Here is an 8024-nt window from a genome sequence, read left to right on the forward strand (position 1 = left end):
TGGTACCCCGTTTCAAAGAGGACGCTCCTAACATCCACTTATAAAATGGCGACATCAGACGCAGCCGGCAGGTAAACGAGCCCGCAGTCCAGTAGTCCACTAGGAGCGAAAATCTGCGCATGGAACGCGTAGTCACGTTGGCTTGATAATAGTACGCACGCAGTGTGAAAGCGTTAGTAGTTAAGCAACTGTGGCAATTGGCTGTTCACCACGGGTTCGCTGGTTCGATCCCGGCCGAAACGGCGCATTTCGCGATAAACGCGAAATTCACTAACCGTTGTGTATTCAGGTGAGCTGACAAGGGAAGGGAAAACAGGGGCCCTTTATGACAGATATGACGGAAGCCAACAGTCTTCAAAACCAGGAAGTATAGGGGATAGATTCTTTTTTAAATTTGTGGTGCTCATCAAGGAGAGGTAATTCGAAGGCCGTGGGTTCGGATCCCACCGTGGTTGTTTTTTTTCTGTTCCTTTCTAAAACATATATCTTAAAAATAATTACCCCATTAATCTGCAATTGATGAGCACCACAGATTTTAAAAAAGCGTCTCTTATGCTTCTTGGTTTCGGTGACTGTTGCCTTCCGTCGTGTGTGTATTGAGGTACCCGTTAAAGATCCACGAATGGTTGGAAATAATCCAGAACCTCCCACTACAGCTTATTTCATAGAGTAGAGAAACAGCACGACTAGGACGAAGGAAGACACTCAAGGACGAGCGCTCGTGTGTGTTTGTCTTCTTTCGTCAAGCCTCAATTCGCGGTCTTTCTACTCAGTGGATTACCAACTCACCCAAGTTTCTGTTTTAGCGTGTTTCATAGGGAATTGTCAGTAAATCAGTCAATCAATCAGTGAGTCAGTTACAGTTAGTCGGTCGGTCGGTCGGTCGGTCGGTCGGTCGGTCGGTCGGTCGGTCGGTCGGTCGGTCGGTCGGTCGGTCGGTCGGTCGGTCGGTCGGTCATTTCACCTCATGTGAATAGCGGGAGAGCCCCGCAAACAATGCCTTGCCCAGCCTTCTAGTAACATGCGTCGTTACAGGCCGATAGGGTCCAGGTCATCTTAACGCTAAAGGACTCTGCGCGCATTGTCACCCCGTCACTTCTGCTCTATATTGTTACGGTGTTGGTCGGCAATACCTAATACTCTTCGATTTAAAAAGCCTGTTTCCTACCAAACGAAAGTGCTCACATCAATTTTATGAAGCGTCCTTCATTCAGTTTGGTCGTTTACATCATCATCATCATCAGCAGCAGCCTGACTACACCCACTGCAGGGCAAAGGCCTCTCCCATGTCTCTCCAATTAACCCTGTCGTTTACATAAGCAAACCTTAATGACTGATGTCGGAACCGCGTTGGTATTTAAACAGCTACCACCGATTTCTATCCTAGTTGATAGTTTGCGCTCTTTCTGTCTTCTACTCCTTCCTGTGTATGTTTGTTCGTGCGCGCAACGCCTTCCCAAGAAAGCCATGCACCAACTCACCCAGCAAGAAGTTCTTCTACATTGCCGATTTCTATCTGCGTTCGGAGCAGAGTTTGCAGGCTAACTGACGGCATGTTAGAGAAGAATTTATTTGTTATGAATTAATTTTGATCTTTATTACATTTTTTTCTTATAGTTTTACATTTGCTTTGTGTTTCTTTGGCTTTGGTCTCCTTCAATTGCATTTCTCTTAATTTTTTTCATCCGATTAGGTGACATTACTTTGCATAGAGAAGGACTGATATATATTGTTTACGTTTAATAAGAAAAAAAAGCCCCACGTGCAAGAGCACCTGCAGCTTGCCGCCGCAAAGATGAACCACAGGCCTCGCTATCCTCTCAGGGCCAGCGCGCAACTTTTCTCGCGCGCTGTGCTGAGGAAGGGGGTGAGGAGGAATCTGGCTCTGGCAGCGGGAGGGAGGCCGCTCTGTATATCGATCGGAAACGCAACACACGGGTGCCTCTGCTTCCCTTTTCCCCTCCAGACTCCCATCTTTCCGCCGCGGGGCCCGCAGCGTCGCTCGGCGGCGTAAAGGGTCCGCTGCCGTAAGAGTGGATCCGGGACAGCAAGGGGAAAAAAGGAAGCCGGTACCGCTTTCATTTGCCTGGGATCGTTTTATCGCCCCCGACTCTTCTCCCGGCATGCTTCCTCGAGCGTTGGAACATCCGACGAGGCAAGCGCTAGAAGCAGTTGCGAGGGGTGTGAAAGGATGGGAAGGGAGAGGGGAGGGTTGGGAAGCAAGCACCGGAAGGAACTGATGTGTTCTTCGCCTTCGTTACTGGAACTTAAACACTAATGGCACAGGCTCTATTACGAGCGAGAAAGCGTTTACATGATGGCACTACACCTACATGGTGGTATCAGTTCACCAGAATCATGACGCATCAGTATACCACTAAGCAGGCCTTGGTTATCGTGTAGATATGGAAATACTTCTTTCAATATCAACCTCATGACGTCACCAGTTATGACTTCAACAGTTTCCTAACTAAGTTGTAGTCGTTTCGCTGCGCTTGAGTGGATGTCAATGAGTAATTACTCCCTTATTAACTTGCACGAATAAATATCATATAAATGTCTCCATTCGCTTTTATAAAGAAATTCGTTTGGAACGCGTAAGCGAACTTACCAAACAACCGCTGCACCAATTCTTATAAAATAGATGGAATTAAAATTAGGCTCCGATGAATGACCCCAAGAGATTGCAATTTTTTCGTGTTGTTGAAAGTGGCAGAAATCAAGAATTATTTGAGTATGTTACAGGAAGTCTTCGCAATTTTGGTGGTGTTGAGAAGAAAGAGAATTGAAATCCTATTGGTTACTTTTCTACAAATGAATCCTCTGATTACAGTGCAATCGGCATAGCAGATTCAAGTTATGAAACCTCTGATTACAGTGCAATCGACATAGCAGATTCAAGTTTAAAGTAATTTGGGTCGTCAAGTCCATCTGTTTAGACGCTCGTGGACCAGGCGCGGCAAGCGCAGCCCTGGAATTAGGATCCCACCCATAAGCTCGCACAACTCCCTTTCTCTTTAATAAACTTTTTTCTCCTCCTGCTGCTTTCCTTGAAGAAATGCTCTCTACGTGTTATTGTAGTCGAAACGCTTTCCATATTCTTACAACATTCTTCACTGCTTCCTGAGAATATATAGCCTCATGAGAGCTTGTTTCTGCCATTGGGTGGAGTTTACTGCTTTCTTTTATACCCGGTAAGCATCAACAAAATGCCAAAGCGGTTGTTTGAAGACATGTTTTAAATGCTTCCAACTTCTCATATAAAGGAGGTAAGGTTACTGACAACACCAGCATGTGTAATACTGCTTTGTCCTTAACGAGCATGTTTTCATTTTATATTATATTATTATATAATATAAAATATTTAAAATATAATATAATATAAAACATTTTATAATATATTTTATATTATATTAGGTTTTCATTTTATATTGCCCAAAGAGAGCGACAACGCACTTATACAGATTATCCTTATATGAAGGAACTTCCACTCAACCTTGCCTCAGGTATCAAAAACTACAGAAAAAAAAACACAATACAGATTTTAGAGGCCTACGTCCCGGTATATGCGACAAAAGCAAAACCAGCAATAGGTAAACATAGGTGATTTTAGGCACGCGCTTAAAATTATTTTTAACGAGCTGTTTTAATCGTGTGTTTAAAAGCACCCATTAAAAATGTTTCAAGTTTGAAATTTCTCTATTCAGTCGACTTCGTTATGAGTCTAAACATAGCTGTTCCAAATTAGAAGCAAAACTTCATGAGCTCCCGTGCTGAAAGCTTCCATAAAATATATAAAAAAAATTGATACCGAGAAATACCTCCTTACCTTGAGCTGCAGTTGATAATATTTCACCTGTATCGAATGCATTTCATTATCCTCAAATTCTGACGCAAGAACACTTATTGATTCCGCCGAAGTTGCAAACTATCGGTGTTGAATGTTTGCATTTTCTTGAGCCGGTGATCAGACAGACTGATAAAACATCGTTGCTTATTGTAGCATCTCACGCAGATACTAGCAAGCTGCCATTCCATACTTCATCGACACCGAAGAATACTGCGCGCCTGAATGCGCTGTGTAGCAAGGTGACGGCAAAACTGATGTGGAGATAACTCAAAGGTATTGTTTCTTATTTTTATTTTACAAGACCACAGATTTCTTATAAACATTGTTTTTCTGGCTTGAAATACAGAAAAAAAAGCCTCAGAATTACGCGTGAATAAAAATTATGAACACAAATTCTGGGACTTATTTCCTGGCTTGGAATACAGAAAATGGTCTCAGAATATGTGTTCATAGTTTTTGTTCGCGTGTTTTAGCTATTAGTTATGCAATAAGCGAAAATATTGTCCTCGTCATTGTAAACAACGTAGCACAGCTGAAAAGGTAAAATTCTCATGTCGGCCGCAGGCAGTTCGTAAAAAATGTGTATTACAAAGCAAAGCGAGTTGGGGGTACAATTTGATGACGATCATTTGTTCGCAAAGCAGCGCAAAAAAAAAAAAAAAAGACCCCCAAGGGAAGGAAAGGCCCCCGACGGACGCTTATATGTGAGTTCGTGTATGGTATCGTGCAATATCATGTAAGCAACTCTCTCACTGTCGTAATAGAGACGTGCACAGTAAATTACGGAGATAACGAATATCGTACATCTAAGGAACAAACAAGGTCAGCTATGTCGCTTACAGGATTGAGTTCCCGTTCAGTGGAGCACGCAAGTAGAACAGTCTGATACTGTACTTATATTTGGGGGAGGCCAGGAGCCAAGGAAAGCTCTGTTTAATGACTTGAACGACAGGCTTGACCCTAAACACCCTTTGATCGTTTTTTTTTTCTTAGCACAAACTACTGGTAACAATTAAATTGAACAGGGCTCTAAAATGCGCTCACTACAACCAGTCCCCCTCCCACTTTATCAGCGCGGTGCGATTCGCCACCGCAATGCGCTCTCTTTAATTTTTACGCGTGCAGTTAGGTTTGGTTTGGTTTATGGGGTATAACGTCCCAAAGCGACTAAGGCTATGAGAGACGCCGTAGTGGAGGGCTCCGGAAATTTCGACCACCTGGGGTTCTTTAATGTGCACTGACATCGCACAGTACACGGGCCTCTAGAATTTCTCCTCCAAAGAAATTCAACCGCCGCGGCCGGGATCGAACCCGCGTCTTTCGGGTCAGAAGCCGAGCACCATAACCACTGAGCCACCGCGGCGTGCAGTTAGGATGTCGCATAAAAGTATCTCAAGAAGGAATAATGAACAGTTCTTGCCTGCAGCAATGCGACTAAAAGCGATTTCAACAAACTGATTCTTGTACAGAAGAAGGCACTACGCACAATAAAAAGTTATTGCTGTCATCCACAATATTTGACTATAGAGCTTCTCTTCCCCAAAGAAAGCATTCCTCAATCAGATCGGGTTTATTTCTACCACTTATTGCAGAATAGCTGTAGCAACTGACTTCACTCCGCTATTCTAAACAAAATTTTATTACAGCACCACCTTCGATCACAGAAAAAACTGTTCTCTTGAATTCGGACGAACTATGAAAAACAGAAAACAAGCTTTGAAGCGCCTACCGTTCTAAATAGTTCTTATTTTGACCTTGAAGTTAATGTTTCATCAAAACATCTTAATGAAAGTATCGAACGCAACTTGATTAAAAATCACCTGCAATATACTTAAACTTGAATTCATGTTTTGACGCTTTTATATTACATTATGACATATAGTGCCTTTCTTTGTTGTATGCGACCGTTACTTCCGTCATACTGCCTTGCATTTTCCTTCTCCGTGCGCAAACGAAATCTGAATGTGTGTAATGTTTTCGTGCTCTACTGTGTCTATTTCCTGTGAACTATGTGAGCCTTTTTCTGTTCCAGTATGTTTACTTTTTTTTTTCCGCTGCACTGTACTGCAAAATCTGTAAGGGAGCTGGGGCCTAGTCAGGTATGCCTGTCTTTTGCTTTAGCTCCCTCTTTTTTCCTTACAAAGAAATATAGACTTGACTTGGCTTAATTCACACGTGCCGCGGTAACTAAGTGGCTACGGTGTTCGGCTGCTGAGTAAAAGGGCGTGGGATCGAATCCCGGCTCTAGCGGAGGCATTTCGATAGAAACGAAATGCAAAAACGCCGGCGAGAGGTGCGATGTCAGTGCACGTTGAAGAACCCATAGGTGTGCTCTCATCATCCCACGTGCAGCTTGAAAAGTTAAAGCCCACACATCATAGCATACCATACCATACCGTGGAATACCATACCATGCCATACCATGCCCTGCCTACCATATTATGCTATGACATGCCATACCATACCATACCCTACCACACCGTTCCATACCATGTCATGTCCTGTCATAATGTATACCCTACCATGCCATGCCACGCCATACCACGCTATACGATATCATACCACACCAGCTCTTAATTCACACATTTGCCACATGTAAATACTTTCATTCCATTTTATCATGATTTTTAGACTCGAAGTTGGCGCTAAGCCCACTTTGCGCACAAACAAGCAGGACCCAACGGCCGGCTTTGCACGCCTCCTATCTGCAGTCCAGGTCGTTGAACTGATGCGTGGGCGAATCGCCTTCGATGTTCCCGCTTGGCAAAAGCCCTGCCAGTCCGCCGTCCATTACTTTCGGCCTGCTCGATTCCCGGAGATTCGGGATGATCCCCCTCGGCGCCTGTGGGCCCGGTATTGGAGCCCCGTACCCCGAAAGGCCCCCTACTGGCCTCCCCCTGTGCTCCCGTTCGCTCCCATTTAGGCACGAAGATTAAGTGTCGGCGAAACCTCTTGCTCTCCAATGGGGAGCCACAGCACTAGTCTGCAGGCTTTGGCTGCATGCACGAGGCTTCAGAGTCGCGGTGGTTAGAAAATTGCTTTCGGCGTGAATGAGTGCAACCGAGTTCTCAGCATCGTAGTCCGGAAGCTTTAATTTGTTACCCCTCGTTGCAAGAATTGTTTTGTGCAATAACGGAATGGTAGGGATGGGGAGGCTAATTAAGCAGCAAATATTTGCACTCTGCCCTTGCTTTCAGGACAACTTGGTCTCGACTTCGCGTATATGGCCAGAAAGAGTGTGCTCTCGGTGGTTGCACACGGCCAGACTTCATTTTCAAGGCAATATCATGAAGCATGCATTTATCTCTCCCCTATTTCAGTTTTATGTCTCACAACGATGTTTACCTTGACGATCATCGCACTTCTTGACTAATATGCATGACACATGGAGAGAAGAACCTCCCTCACAGAGGAAAAACTTTTTCTCAGTGAATATAAAAATATTTTAAGAAAAACAGAAAATCTATCAGAATTAGATAGCCATTGGAAGGTCGGACGGAAGCGCACAAGTGGAAATGGGACGCCTTCAAAAGGCAAGCTAGCCTGAAGGACACATGAAAAACACATCAGAAAGACTCGCCACTTCACCGTCAACGAAACAAAAATACTGCGTATTTATTCAGAATTGTTATCGGTGAAGCAAACTGAAAAGATATCACAAAGCCCGGTTGTATGCAACAGAGAAAAATTGACGCCGTTTGCCGCGACAGCGGACGTGACTCGTATAAGAGGGAGAGCTTTATGCCGCAACTGTTTTTTGAGCAGGCGATAAAAGAGGTGCGGATGATGCGCCCGCCAGCAACAATAATGCAGCAAGCGCTGTCGCCGCGCATTACGAGCGGTCGCATGAACAAAACAGCGAAAGAACGAAGTTGCACCGGAAATTTTTTTTATTTTTTTCGCGTCAGAGCGGCTGCGCTTGTTGAGCGGGCCTGCATTAGGGAAAGAGCAACCCAATCGCTAGCCGGGCCCGTCGCGCGACTGCAGTTCAGTGGCAGAAGCGTGCCGCCGCCGCCAAGCCGCCGGCGCCATATTGCTCCGGCACGCCCCCTCTCCCTACAACTCGCCCTTTCGGGACCGCCACCCTCCCCTTCTCACTCTCTCCCAATTTTTTTCTCCTCCCGAATAGGGAAGCCTCGCTCTCCCTTCAGCCACACCCACGAACAGTTGGAGG

Source organism: Amblyomma mixtum, chromosome 1 (genome assembly GCF_055824585.1).
Source record: "Amblyomma mixtum isolate Tamu chromosome 1, ASM5582458v1, whole genome shotgun sequence".
NCBI lineage: Eukaryota > Metazoa > Arthropoda > Arachnida > Ixodida > Ixodidae > Amblyomma > Amblyomma mixtum.